At 34.7% G+C, this 15,793-nt stretch overlaps 1 non-coding gene across 1 annotated transcript; it reads right to left on the minus strand.

Moving 5' to 3' along the window:
* Positions 1-14,322: 14,322 nt before the first annotated feature.
* Trnas-uga (transfer RNA serine (anticodon UGA)) lies at positions 14,323-14,404 on the minus strand. The gene has a single exon. It is a non-coding gene; the product is annotated as a tRNA-Ser (tRNA).
* Between the last annotated feature and the right edge of the window lie 1,389 nt (positions 14,405-15,793).

Below are 15,793 nucleotides of genomic sequence, written 5' to 3' on the forward strand. Positions count from 1 at the left end.
TCAAAGCTTTCAGCGGGGTATGTTGGTTATTTGTAAGAGCTGTAAGACACATTCGCAGGGGTCGGGGTTATACTCTTATACATATTCAGTTAAGTAATTATAGAGTTACTCATGTAGTTAAATCGTGGGATTTTCTTGATTAAACCAAAATAGCAAATCGATGATTATTATACATCAATAACAATAAATTCAGATTTACTCTCGACGAAAACAAATTCAAATTATGTAGAAGTACTAAACAAAACACACACACAAGGATACTTATGTTAGAATTTATAGTAGGAATTAGTTTTGATATACATTTCACATAACATTAACATCTGGCTGGTTCATCTACCACAGGCCTCTCCCTCTTGGTGAGAGCCCAAAAAAGAGTCTTCAATCTAAAAGGTCGCACTTTGTCAACTAAGCTCTAACCCCTGTCCCATCGCCGCAATATTGCATCTCTGTGCATCACTGCAATGTTGCATCTCTGTGCCTGTTTTACAAATATTTTAATGAAATGTGCTGTGATGAATTCGTTACTCTTGTGCCCTCTCGGCGTACATATCCCCGGCAAACCCGCTTAGCAACAAAATCACACCCCTTCACTGTTGAGGTCCCTAAATGCCAGAAAAATTTCTATTCTAATAATTTCTTCCCTCCAACGGCTAAACTTTGGAATTCCCTTCCTCCTACTTGTTTTCCTGACTGTACTGATATGCAGAAGTTCAAATGTAACGTAAACTAACATCTTGTAAATCTTTCCGAGACATTTTTTTAATTTTTCAACGACTTTTTTCCGTTTCTGAAATGGAACGGGGTCATATATTTCATTACATCAAAAATATTTTTTTCAAATATTTGAACTAATTTTTTTTTCCTGAATTTCATTCATCCAGAGGAAGTCTCGAAATAAAGACGAAACGTCGATAAACACATAACTTGGTTTGTTCCTTTTTAATTTCTCTTTCTCTATATATGTAATTTTAAGCTTTGTTTGTAAAAATATAAATCACAGTGTATAAGCGTAAATCAAAACTATGGACACTAAAGCCGATTCTCACGGCCAACACAGCTGTGTGTATATGTTTGTGTATATGCTATTAGGGTCACCCGACGTTGCTTGGGATTGAATGAGGATTAACGAATGTTCCCAATCCCAATACTTTTATTGTCATCGAAATCGGTGAAATCGACCATTTTTCAATCAAATCGATTGATTAACTATTCTAATGGGACGGGGGAGAGGGAACTTCGGTGCACTGGGATGAAGCTTGACATGTCTCCCCGCAATGACTTAGTCCCCAATACCTTGGAGTTTACATTGAACTGCAGAGAACCTACTGTTGATTTTATAAAATTATTTTGTATAATTGAATAAAAAAAAAATAATATCTTGAATTTAAGTTTAACATGCAAAGTATCATAGTTCAATTATGCTTAAACAGAAACACTCATTTCGAATGGCCCTCTGTCTCTATCAAAGAACATACTATTGATATTATACGCTGAGCCCTTCTCCTTGTGCAATGATAAAACTTCCTAAATGCACTTGATATGTTAGTCTGTATAAGGATGTTAATTAAGGTCACAATCGGACTACTCCTTCTTAAATCGGATTTTTAGATTATTCATTTTTTTTATTTATCGGAAACACTCCGATGAAAAGATTATCTAAAAATACTCCCAGATACATTCGTGTGAAATTTACAAAAACTCAGCCCAGCCGTTTTGGAGTCCATAAGGAATGAACTAACACATACACATATGCGCAGACAAAGTGCTTTTCATATCTATACATATATATTATCAGGTGATATAATATAGGGTGATTATATATATATATATATATATATATATATATTAGAATATATTTTCTTATAAGCTCACATATAATATATATCAATCCTTATTTAAGAAGATCAATGTATTCTCTCTATATATATATATGTGTGTGTGTGTGTGTGTGTGTGTGTGTGTGTGTGTGTGTGTGTGTGTGTGTGGGTGTGGGTGTGTGTGTGGGTATGTATTGTGTCGGATCATGTCATATGCTACTGGTACCATGTAACCCAGTACTACCTGCCTCATGGTCGGGACACCGGCGACTAAACTGGTTCCCCCACCAGACTTGTTTGGTGAGGAGGGTGGCTAGTCTCCCTGAAGGATTAAAAACAAGACCTTCCAAAGGGCGAATGAACCCTTTTTCGGGGTAAACGGCCAACTAGCACTGTGTGTATTTGTGTGTGTTGGGGTGGAGAGGGCTCTCGTAAGCCGTGGTGAAGGCAAACTTTCTAGGAGAAGCAAATTTCTGATTTAAAAAACCATAAAGCGGGAGACCAATACCCGCATTAAGCTGGTCTGCAGTTTAACTTGTTGCTGGCTATCTTGCTCTTGCTTGTTGCTGAATCTCAACATTTTGAACCGAGAGAGAGAGACTTAGCTGTCGTACAAAGCTAAAACTCTGTAACATCATCTGTGTATAGATAATCCCTTATAAAAATGGTCCGGTGGCGATGGAAGTCATTTTTGGGCTCATGGACTTTAAGTGTCTGAGGGGGTGACATTCGTCTGACAAGAAGTTGCAATCAACATCATCATGTATGTATGTATGTATGTATGTATGTATGTATGTATGTATGTATGTATGTATGTATGTATGTATGTGTGTATCTAATGGATGAAAAATCAATACGAAAAATACATAAATGTTTTAATCTTTTCTGTATTTATTTCCTATTTGTTAACGAATACAAAAAAACTTTGGAAAAAAAACGAAAACGTTTTTTTCAAAAGCACAAAATTTTCGACCGATCTTTCAGTCTTCTTTAGTGTGAATATATATATATATATATATATATATATATATAGTAATTTATAAAATATATATATATATTTTATAAATTACTAACTAGCTCTACCTACGTATTGAGCACTTTTGAAGTAAATACTTAAAGTTTACGCATAAATCTATACTTTCGTATATTAATTATATGTGAGTAAATTAAGTAGTTATATATATATAGGTTGCAAACATTTCAATGAGATTTCTAGCAAGGAGGATAAATTTTTTTTATTTTTTTTTTTTTTTATTCAATTTTCACCCCAAACAAGGCACAGTGCCACTTCGAAGTAGGGGGCTACTATTAGGGAATTAATTTGCGGGGTCATTATGAAGGGAGAAGAGTAGAAAGATGTTTGTTAACATTACACTTGAACTTCTGCATATCATTGCAGTTGGGAAAGCAGAATCCCGGAAGGGAGTTCCAAAGACCCGCAGTTCTGGGGAAGAAACTATTGGAGTAAAAGGCTTTCTTGCACCTAGGGATCTCCACTGTAAAGAAATGAGACTTAGTAGCTTGTCGGGTTTGTCGGGGGTAGTTACGTCGGGGAGGTACAAGTGTTTGCAGTTCGTCAGAGCATTCACCATTAAAATACTTGTAGAACAGGCAGAGGGATGCAACATCTCGTCGATGGGACAGAGGTTGAAGCCTAGATGACAGTTCAGGACCTATCAGGTTGGCGACTCTCTTTTGAACCCTGTCCAGGAGCGAGAGACAAGCAGCAGATGCACCAGCCCAGATGTGACAACAGTACTCCATACATGGGCGAATTGTTGCCTTATAGAGGTATAGGATACTGGCAGGCGTAAGTAGTTTTCTAGCACGGTAGAGGGAGCCAACCTTCCTTGCAGCAGCCTTGGTAATGCTCTCAATGTATCTATTCCAGTTCATATTCCCTGTAAACGTTAGACCGAGGAGTTTAAAAGAAGTACTTTCAGGCAATGTGTTCTTGGCCATTGCTATTGGTGGTAGAGAAGGTTTCTTGTAGTTATTGAAGGAAACAAGCTTAGTCTTAGCAGCATTGAATGAGACAAACCATTTTTGTCCCCATTCCACTACGGATTGGAGGTCATCCTCTAGTGTTTCTGCCATTTTCTTGGATATGTGTTCATTTGTTTTCCCCTCATATCTGTTATAGAGAGTGGTGTCATCGGCAAATATACCCATCTCCGAAACAATATTATCAGGGAGGTCGTTTATGAATATCAGGAACAATAGAGGTCCAAGGATAGACCCCTGAGGCACTCCCGCATTTATGTCATGTTGTTTGGATGTACGTCCGTCGAGGACAACTTTGATTTTTCTATTACTTAAGAAGGATTTAATTACGTTATGAATTCTTCCAGTGATTCCATGGGTTAAAATTAAAGTATGTGGCATATAGTGTGATGGACGAGGGGTGAGAGGAGCAATCTGGGGATGTAAAGCTTATGTAGATGAATATTAGTTACTTCGGTACATGCGATATGCGATAGATTAGGAGCTATAATGAATAGAGGGGGATAGTATAATATGGGGCGGGTGGTGGTCATATATAGAGGAAGCATAAAGAGATGGCTAAAAGGATAAATTGTATATTCAGTGAATACAGGGATTAGACGGATGCGAATTGTTAAAGATTATATAGATTGCTAAGGATTATAAAACAGGGTGATAAAAGTTAAATATGGTAATATATGTGTGTGTATGTGTATGTGTTGTGTTGTGTTGTGCGTGTGTATTACTATTTACTACAACAGTGTTCAATACGTGAATAGAGATTAATAGTAATAAGATGATATATATACATATATATATAACTATATATATATATATATATATATATATATATAGAGAGAGAGAGAGAGAGAGAGAGAGAGAGAGAGAGAGAGAGAGAGAGAGCAAATAAGCTAGAAAATGTTGCCAATGTTTAATTCCTACCGGATATCATCAGACTAGATACTTGATATCAATTGACAAATAGATACACACATATACACATATATGCATATATAAAGATATAAATATATATGTGTAGTAGTAGTAGTAGCAGTAGTAGCAGTAGTAGTAGTAGTAGTAGTAGTAGTAAATGAGGCGAAGCAGATTTACGGCTGGTGCATAAATAGAAATATGTTTTTATAACTTACTACCTTTCCCCTTGTGGCAATTATATGTTCGAGTTTAATGGCACAAAGTCGGTCAGCATTTCATAGCAACGTCCATAAGAACACAAAACTTCCCCAGCAAAACGAAAATATCCCTAATGCCACCTCTTCGTCGAAGAATTCGTACAGGAAAATAAAAGCGATACAAAATTGTTCTGCTCAAGATTCCTTTAAAGGTTTCTTAATAAATGTAAAAATCAAAATACTAAAATCCAGATATAATAATACCAAACTTGATGTCTCGAATCATTATAACAATTTTAACTAAATACAGGGTGGAACAATAAAGATGCCGTCCTAACAAAAAACAATACTATAGCATTATTTTACAACTTTTATTAAAAAAGATCAATTAAGGTAACTTGATTACGTAGTAGAGCTGACATCTATTCAATGTATTCCCTCAGTCTCAATTACAGTCTTTATACGGGTCCGGAACTGGAAGCATGTTTTTTTCCACAATTGCCGACGGGATCTCTACGATTACTCGGCGCATAGCGACGATCAGGCTGACTTTGGTGTTGTGTGTGGGGGGGGGGCAATGTTGGTGATGTTCTCGACGTATGATGAAATAAAGTAGACCAGCGGGTTCAGGCCGAAAGGGGGCCAGTGATGAAAGATTACTAAATCGTAGCATTTCTCAAGTCAAATCTGGATTTCTTTGAACTTTGTGGGCCCGCGCCAAGTCCTGCTGCCACATCAAAAGTCTGCCAGCAGCCACCTGATCGCACCAGATCACCACACTCTTCCACACATCCAGGTACATTTTAGTGTTGACTTTCAAGCCGATTTCGAAGAAAACTGGTTTTCTTTTATTTTATTTTATTTTTTATTTTTGTTGCAGCCCATCTACTAGTTGATCAGTTGTGTACAAATGCCAATAGGGACAGGAGCCTTCTATCATATCTGAAAACGATACAATGTTCAGCAAACGAGATCGAGGATGCACTGCTGTACAACTCATGCTCTCTACCGATCCAAATTATGAGAACAGAGCCATTGCCAGGACCCTCAAAATGCATCGCTCGATTACCATGAATAACAGGGATGTGCTAAGAGTGATGAAAACAAAGTTTCCTGCCACGGTAATGGTATTTGGTGTGGTTTCAAGTGAGGGGCACATAATACAATCTTACATCTTCGAACATCACCAACCTGACCTCCACAACAACAAAATCAGCCTGATCGCCGCCATCCACCGAGTAATCGCCTGGATCCCGCTAGTGATTGTGAAAAGGCCATGCTCCCAGTTCCGGACCCGTATTGAGGCGGTGATTGAGACTGAAAGCGGCTACATTAAATAGATGGTAGCTCTACTACATAATTAAGTTTTTTGAATTGATTTTTTCAATAAAAGTTTAAAAATAGAGCTCTATTGTTTTCTTTAGGGTGACAGTTTTATCGTTCCACCCTGTACTATTTTTATGAGATTATGTAATTTGTTGATCAATCGAAGCAGCAGCCGTAGTGAATTTTGTGTTTACTCATCAACCTTGTACAATAAATATTTAATCCCAAAATTTCAGTGTAGTATAAAAACTCAATTTCTCTCTATTTTTCTATCTTCTTCACGGTCGAAAATACGTGAGAACAGCCCTTACGAATTAGCCTCGGTATCTTGTCATGAGAGTATAGCGGCAGACGCAACGAAAGACATTCATAAATTACTCAATATAGCACTCGCATATGCACATTCCTAATCGAATGCACATAAGTTGGTACACACACGCTATCCCCAAAACAAAACATGCGCACACACACATTCATACACATAAAAACACATGGCGCTAGCCGAAATTAGCATGTGTACTCAATTTCTTCTTAGAGACAAAACAATTCTAATTTCATCAGATTGTTACTTGCTCAATTTTAAGTCCAACTCTTCACAAATTCGTTATCTTTCATTGTGTTGATAAAAATATTTTATATGAATTAATTTTGTGATTCTTTCATCTGATAATAGCTTATCTTCAACATTGAATCTACAAGACTCAAAGAAGATACGTTTTTATTTCTTTCTATACCCTCTGCTTTCCCATGTAAAACATTCGCAGCAGCATTTCGTCTAGGCTCAACCACTTTAAATATATTCCTTTTTTTTTTAATCTATGTAATTGGTGCAAGACGGAACTTCCTTGAGCAGAGTTTTTTCTAGGAACTTTTCGTCTGCGTAACGCAATACTACGAGACTGCTTTCGTCTGCGTAACGCAATACTACGAGACTGCTTCCCAACTGACTACAATTTTCTAAGTCCAATGTTAACAAATCCTTATTGGTGGGTCGTCTTCTTAAATATTCAAATGCTATTCAGATCCAACTAACATCTGGAATCCTAAAGGTGTTTCTCTAACCATCCACCTGATAAAAACCAATTAGCCTTTATTTTCGAGTGAACTTTTGGTCTTGGTGATTACTCGTTAGTAAAAAATATGTTATAAACATCATTTTTTTTTAAATATCTTCACTAAGAGGTTGCTACATGAACGGTAAATCTATTCGCAGGATATTACCACAGAACAGAAACGATCTGACATTAAAACTAGAACACGGCTATAATTGTAGTACGTATAGGCCAGCATAAACAACAATCAAACGACACCGACCGTCTTAGCATATGTACTCATCTCTTCCAGTCGAGACGAACTGTTAAAAACACTTTTGACACATAAATATTCATGAACAAACAATTTTACAAAAGACATCCGGAAGCGCATGCGTGGTTTTACCTTTGCAAATGGCCGACATTTCCGGACAATTTATACGCGAGACGTCGTTTCCGTTTCGGTCAGTGAAATTCGTAACATGTATACAGATTACAAAGAGAAGACAAAAGGCAAAAATAGAACTAAGATCTTCTACTTTCTGGTGTTAAGTCAATAAAAATTACGTAGATATTCATGATCGATTCCCACGCAGAACTCTACTGTCAATTCGGATATAGATGTCGGTTTAATATATTTTTTTTTTAATTTACAAGTTATTGTTTCCACGGGTGGGCTAATACAACAACCACTAGCGTGTCCAATTTAAATAGTGCACAAAAAAACATTCAAAACCTAAAGGTCTCTCACAGTCTGTCAAGCTCGAGCCCCAGTTGCGTCGTCAATCTTGCGTCGCCGTGATCCACGGAATGTCCTCCGATGAAATTACCGCACTTGTAATCCAAGGTAAGTACACCCGACCCAGCCTGATCAACAGCAAATTCTCACCCCTTCACTTTAAATGTTCCAAGATGCCGGAAAATTTTCTAAAAATTATTCTTCGTAATATATAATAATCAATAGAGAACTGATTCTATAATAATACATGCGCAATTAGCGTAAATGAAAATATCATGTTTAAACGTATTGTACAACCGGGCAACGTCGGGCGTCAAGCTAGTTATTAATATTTCCTGGGAGATAAAATGAAGAGTTACAGTTGGATATAAAGACTCGGTCCGGCACCATTTAAGCACATGTGTGTGTGTGTGTGTGTGTGTGTGTGTGTGTGTGTGTGTGTGTGTGTGTGTGTGTGTGTGTTGATCTGATGAGCGCAATAAATTATTGCTAATGAACTCCCAGTGGTCACATGACCTAGATAGCATCAATTGGCGGAAAGTAGCAAAAAGGTTTTCGCGATTCTTGTGAAGTTGTCTGCTGCTGGTTCCTTGAGAAAATTAGCAAAAAGTCTCAAGAGGAAGTCTTCAACAAGATGGCAAGCAAATGATTGCCTCAATTTGGCGACGCTGCCTGCGAAATTCTTCAGAATTTTGGATTACTTCCAAATTTGCAAAAACTAAAAAAGAAAGAAAGAAAGAAGGAATTAAATAATTATTTTTCCATATGTCGTCTCCAAATTCTAACATTCTTGAATATTTTTTTTACGTTAGATTCTCTCTCTCCACCCCTTTCACTCTCTCTTTTCTATCTCTATGTATCTTCTATCTTTCTATCTATCTACGTATCTATCTATCTATCTATCTATATATATATATGTGTGTGTGTGTGTGTGTGTGTGTGTATGTGTGTGTGCGCGTGTGTGTGTGTGTGTGTATAAAAATCAATACGAAATATATATAGATATTTATATCTTTTTCGTATTTATTTCCTATGCATTGGCGTGTAGGAATACAATAAGTCTTTCGAAAAAACGAAAATGTTTCTTTCAAAAGCTCATATTTTCGACCGATCCATCGGTCTTCTTCAGTGTGAATGACGGAAATATGAGTGCAGGACAGGCAGGGTCAGCAGCAGGAGGAGCATGGGTATAGCCAATGAGGTTGAGATCTATCTGAATATGACCCTCCAAATATTTTTACTTGATCAGCAACTTGTGTAGCTTCTATTCAAAATCAATTCTTTCATGAAATATTGACTTTGGCACACAACGCACCTTATATATATATATATATATATATATATATATATAGAGAGAGAGAGAGGGAGAGAGAGAGAGAGAGAGAGAGACAGAGAGAGAGAAAGAGAGAGAGAGAGAGGGAGGGAGAGGGAGAGGGAGAGAAAGTGAGAGAGAGAGAGAGATGTTCAGACAAGTATTGTTGAATAGCGCGGACTGCTTTTGCTTAATAAGCTTTTTTTCTTGTAATTTTTCAATTTTTCGAAATGTCATTTTTATTTCTCAAACGAATCTATACAAGAAAGTTCCATAGTCATCTTGGTCCATCTGTTTGCTTTTTTTAGTTGTTTTTGCAAGTACTTTTGACTTAGTTTTATCGGTCGTCCTCAGCCAGTTTTTGATTATTGTTTGTTTAAAATCTGGATGCTTTTATATGTTTCAGTTAAAATTACATTTAAATTTCTTGAACTAGTGGCGCGTGTTGTGTGTAAAAAAAAGAAATATACGTTTTTAACGTGTTAAGAACATGGCTAAAATAAATGTACAATGGTTTTTAAGGTGTGATTTACAAAATGATATAGAATTTACATTTTTTATCATAATTTATAACTTTACATTACGACATATTTTTTGAATGGTTACGTACTATTTTCAAAATTTACATTGTTTATTTTTGGCTGTTTAATTTTTGTATATAGTGCTTTCAGTATTTTTTATATTTTAACGTTTGAATCCGTATGGATGATTCTTGGGTTTTCAACTAAGGTCTTTCTAAACTAGGAAAGTGGCCAGAATGTTGTTTTAGGTGTTGGCAAATAAAGCTTCTATCGGAAAGGTGTATGTCAATCGTCTGGACAATGTATTTGGCGTGTGTCCAATGTAGCTAATAGTGTTGGAGATGCATTCTCTTAAGGGCATTTGAATTGATAGACTATTTTGGTTTCATCGACTGATTTTGTTGTCCGGGAAGTGTTGTTTTAAATTATAAGGTTAGCAGTTGTTAATTTTTTGTAGTGGATGACGAATCGTATCTTATTATTGACTGGAGATATATATCGATGTATGCTGTGTCTCACCTATGTATGATTGTTGTAATCGTTAATGGGATGGAATATATACCGGCGTTGGATGTGAGGGTTTTGGGAGAGTGCTTGGTAGTTTTTAATGTTTGTTTTATTGTTGTGGAAGTTGTTTGTATCAAGTGAAAACCAAGTCTATTAAGAGTGTCGCAGATTTTTGTATTTTTAGGGTGGGTAAGAATGAAAAGATGTCTGTTTAATAGGTAGGTATTTGTTTTATTTTTCTGTCCGTTTATATTATAGTGTATTTTCGTAGCTTTTTCCTTTATGTAAGAAATGAAATAGGACGGGTACTGTAATGTTTTTAAAACATTCGTAAAGTGTTGAATTTCATCATTAAGATATTGGGGGCTGCATATTCTAAAGGCACGCAAGAAAAAAACAATGATCATGCCGGTTTTTATTCTATAATTGTGGTGCGAGTAGTAGTGAATATAATCGTTTTTTGTGTGCGGTCTTTCTATGTACTTTGAAACTCAGATCGTTTTCTGATCTGATAAGGAGTAGATCTAGAAAAACTAGGGAGTTGTCTTGTTCGGATTTGTGTGTAAATTTTATGGACGGTTCTACTGAATTTAATTTATTTCTAAGTTGTTCTATTTGTGCGTTTATGGGGAGAAAAATAAAGATATCGTCTATCTATCTAAAGTATGTGGAGTTTTTAGGTAGTCTGAATTTGGAAGCGTTGGTCTCTAGGAATTCTAGAAATAAGCAAACTAAGGGGGTTACCCATAGGGAGTCCAAATTTTTGTCTGTAGTAGGAATTATTAAACTAGAAATAGGTTCTATCAGTGATAAGTTTTATTATTTGTATTAATGTATCCGTGGAAAAAGGTAGATCGGCTTTAAGTTTGTTTAAGTGCTTGTGGAGTAGATTAAGGCATTTTTTTGATAGGAAGGTTGGTGTATAGAGAACTTATATCTAAACTATGCATGGTTTTGTTTTGTATGTCCATATTTTTTATTTTATTTAGAAGGTCGCCAGAGGTTTTAATATGTGAAGTGCTGATAGTGCCCATTAATGGAGTTAAAATCTAAGCAATAGCTCGTACTAATTTATGGGTGACGCTTCCGATGTTAGATACTATGGGTCGCATAGGGATGTTTTCTTTATGTGTTTTGGGGAGGCCGTATACAAAAATCTACGACACTCTTAATAGACTTGGTTTTCACTTGATACAAACAACTTCCAAAACAATAAAACATACATTAAAAACTACCAAGCACTCTCCCAAAACCCTCACACCCAACGGCGGTATATATTCCATTCCATGTAACGATTGCCAACAAGCATACATAGCCGAGACACAGCATAAATTGAAACTAAGATTTTACGAACATAGAAGAGATATAAGGAATGGTAACGCCCTAAATGCACTCTTTTGCCATTGTGTAGAACACGACCATTCATTTAATTTAGATCATGCGAAAATTATAAAATACGTGATAGATAGAGCCAAAAGAAGACTTTTAGAGTCAGCACTAATATTAAACACTAATACTATTACGCAAAGAAAAGGCTTCTACCATTTAGCCCCTAGTATAGGGAAAATAATAATCGAAGAACAAAATATAAAGACAGTTAATTCATACTATTATCCCAAACCGTTTTTCCTTAAATAATTTAAATAAAATTAATAAGTTTAGAGAAAAAAAGTGTACGTAGGTATTTAAATAACGTATTTCAAAAAGTGTATATATATAGATATTGAACAACCCAACCTTCCCATACACACACATAGTTTTCCTTCCCGATATGGGTAGGATTCTAACACTTTTCACTTACGTATGATCTATGATTGTTTTCTTCTTCTGCAGTTTTCCTTTTAATATCCTAAAGATGTCCCCTGCAATAGGGACGAAACGTTGATAACCATTTTATAAATTCCTTCGGTTTTTTCTTTTTTTACAAAAGAACATAATGTCAACCACCGCTGGTATTTTTATTTTATTTTGATATATATATATATATATATATATATATATATATATATATATATATATATATATATATATATATATATTAATGAAAACAAAGGAATATAATGTTTACCTAATATACGCAGTGGTAAACTTCAAACTAATATAAATAACAGTATTTATATATAGAAAATTTAATCCCAACCGAATAAAAAAGCTCAATACACAATAGAGAGTAGAGCTTATTATAAGAGAAAGAAAATTAAAACTGTAAGTTGAATTTTACAATCAAGATTTTTTTTTCGACTGAATACTCCAAAAAACAATTTACAAAGTCCTTATTCCCCGGAGTTTCAAAGAATGCCATTCTTATTATTCTTCTCATCAGAGGACATAAAGTAATCAGTAAATTATATTCGTAGCAATGCTACAATTTGCTAAGGCATTAAGTGAAACCGCAATTTATTGTAGTTATAAATTGCCAAATAAAGAGTGAAAAATTGTTGAATATGTAAAAAGATTTTTGGATATGTAAAAAAGTTTTTGGATATGTAAATAAAATTGTTGGATATGTAAAACAAATTGTTGGATGTGTAAAAAAAATTGTTGGATATGTAAAAAAAAAATTGGGATATGTAAAAATAAAAAATTTTTATATATATATTTTTTACATATCAAACAATTATTTACTCTTTATTTGGCAATTTATAACTACAATAAATTGCGGTTTCACTTAATGCCTTAGCTAGCAAACTCTTTCACATTCCATCCTAACTAGAATAATAATAATAATAATAATAATAATAATAATAATAATAATAATAATAATAATAATAATAATGATAATAATAATAATAATAATAATAATAATAATAATAATAATAATAATAATAATAAGAAGAAGAAGAAGAAGAAGAAGAAGAAGAAGAAGAAAAAGACTCCCCTGCACCACCGCCTTCCGCTCTACACCTCACCATTTTTTCTTATTGTCACCGGAAACTGATGCTACACCAAATAAGTTAAGAGGGTCAGGGAAGATGGAAAGATTGAGAAGATAAAGCACTAACCACTGGATGAATGCGAAGAGGACTGGAACCCAGAGAAGACTTATTGCTACCCAAAGTCCAGTGGATACTAATGGTCGCAGCTAACGAGAAATCAATGGTAAACGGCTATTACGATAACGAAAACTAATTTGCAAAAGAAATGGTGAGTACTTGAACTCTTGGGAAACTTGTTGTCACTCAGACTCCAGGGAACACCGCAGGTTGTTTTCAACGAGAGTAAGTAAATAATAATAATAATAATAATAATAATAATAATAATAATAATAATAATAATAATAATAATGTCTAAAGTCAAAGGAATCGGCCTGATGTTCCGGGAAAAAAATATTCAACTAAAAACATCCAAAGGTTGAGGCATGATAACAGAACAAATACTACATACCCTCCCCAAAATTGAGCATTACAAGAAAGTACAATGGTACATTAATGGAAGTAATAATAGTGTCAGCTTCTGACAGACAGATACCAAATCACCATTAGTAATAGATTTGTTTTGTTGGCACTAAAATGATGAAATTACGAGTGAGTGTGTGACTCGGAAAATCTCTCTCTCTCTCTCTCTCTCTCTCTCTCTCTCTCTCTCTCTCTCTCTCTTATTTTATTCGATTATGCAGGGAAAAGTATAAAGCCGACCCCTCCTCCCGCTTTTGTATCAACAAATCATATATCAGTGTATTAGAATAAAATAATCCGAAACTTAGATTTTTAACATGCTGAAAAACGCGTTTCTTTTAGGGGGGGGGGGCATTTTTTTTGTTTGTTTGTTTGTTTCGTTTTGTTTTGTTTTTGCTGTTTTTCTTGATTCTGTTTGTTTTTGTTTGTTTGCTTTTTTGTTCGTATTTTTTGTTGTTATTTGTTTTGTTTTTGTGATCTGTTTTGTTTTGTTTTTGTTTTTGTTTGTTATTTTTTCTCAATCAAAACTTTTGAGTTTTACGATAGAAAAATAAAATTTTACGCTGCGGACAGGATTCGAACCTGTGCGGGCACTGCCCATTGGATTTCAAGTCCAACGCCTTAACCACTCGGCCACCACAGCATCTGTTGAAGTGAACGATTGTTTAGATAATAATTCATAAGATTCTAATCGATAAGCATTAGTTTATTCGGAGAATGTAATAACGTTCTACTGTGACAACAGCATATTCTTTTCATTGTTTTGGCTCTCGAATGTGTATCCGTTGATATCTTATAAGCTTTTATATAGAGTGATGTGATTAAATTAGTGATTGATTAACTGTGTATAATTGGAATGCAATAAGGTCTCGATCGAAAAAAATAGATCTAAAAGGTTTAATTATTTTTTGTATATTTTAAATTTTTACCCGGTTTTGACAGCGTAGATAAATTACTTTACTTCAACTTTACTGTACTCTGACAGTGAAAGAGAAATCCTTCTACGGCGAGGTAATTTTCATTTTGCCAAACCAGAATGCTTCATTTTGGAGACCTGCTTTTATTATTATTATTATTATTATTATTATTATTATTATTATTATTATTATTATTATTATGTCATATAAAAAACTGACCTTCTGCATTCCTGGTTAGGTATGTGGGGGAGTAAATCGGGGAATTCATTATAAGAACAAGTCTCTCTACCGCAATAAAAACAAGTTTGTTTTTTGTTGTTTTTTTTCACGTTCCTAGCGTTAGCCTGAATATCCATGGACAAAGCTTATTTGCAAGGGTTTCCTTATTAGTGGAACACATTACTATGGGATTACTTCCCTGCAGATAACAACTTAGTCGTCTCAAAATTCAATGTAAACAAATACTTGTCATAAACTGTTCTCATAATTCATAATTCATCTCATTAATCCTCATCTTCGAATTATAATTAATGATATATCAGTAAAAAAAAAAGGGGGGGAAGTTTCAAAAGCCTTTGTTTTTCAAAAAAAAAAGGAAAGTTCCAAAAGCCTTTGTTTTTCAAAAAAAAAAAAGGAAAGTTCCAAAAGCCTTTGTTTTTCAAAAAAAAAACGAGCTGATTTGCCGTAAAATCGAAACACAAAATAAAACCTCTCTCTCTCTCTCTCTCTCTCTCTCTCTCTCTCTCTCTCTCTCTCTCTCTCTCTCTATGTCTTCTACTCTCTCCCTACACAAGCACGGTTAATTATATGTGGTTTACTCAGCTCGCATGAAAAGTCGTATTCTTGATAGGACAAAAATTATAATTATCTCAGTCAAGAAGGATTTCTTCTTTTCTGACTGAGGAGAAGATGAACAGATGCTAAGACATCGTCCAATAAGTCCCGGACCTGATATGCAAATGACGTTACGAATAAAATAAAAAGTCCATATGATTTTATAGAGTATTAAACTTCAACTTCAAGTATCAAAGTTTGAACTCAATCGAATTATTAGTTTTAACATTACAGTTATTTAAATGAAGCAAATATTGCAAATTTCAAACAATAGAAAAATC

Source organism: Euprymna scolopes, chromosome 30 (assembly GCF_053919585.1).
Source record: "Euprymna scolopes isolate OS-2025 chromosome 30, ASM5391958v1, whole genome shotgun sequence".
Lineage (NCBI taxonomy): Eukaryota > Metazoa > Mollusca > Cephalopoda > Sepiida > Sepiolidae > Euprymna > Euprymna scolopes.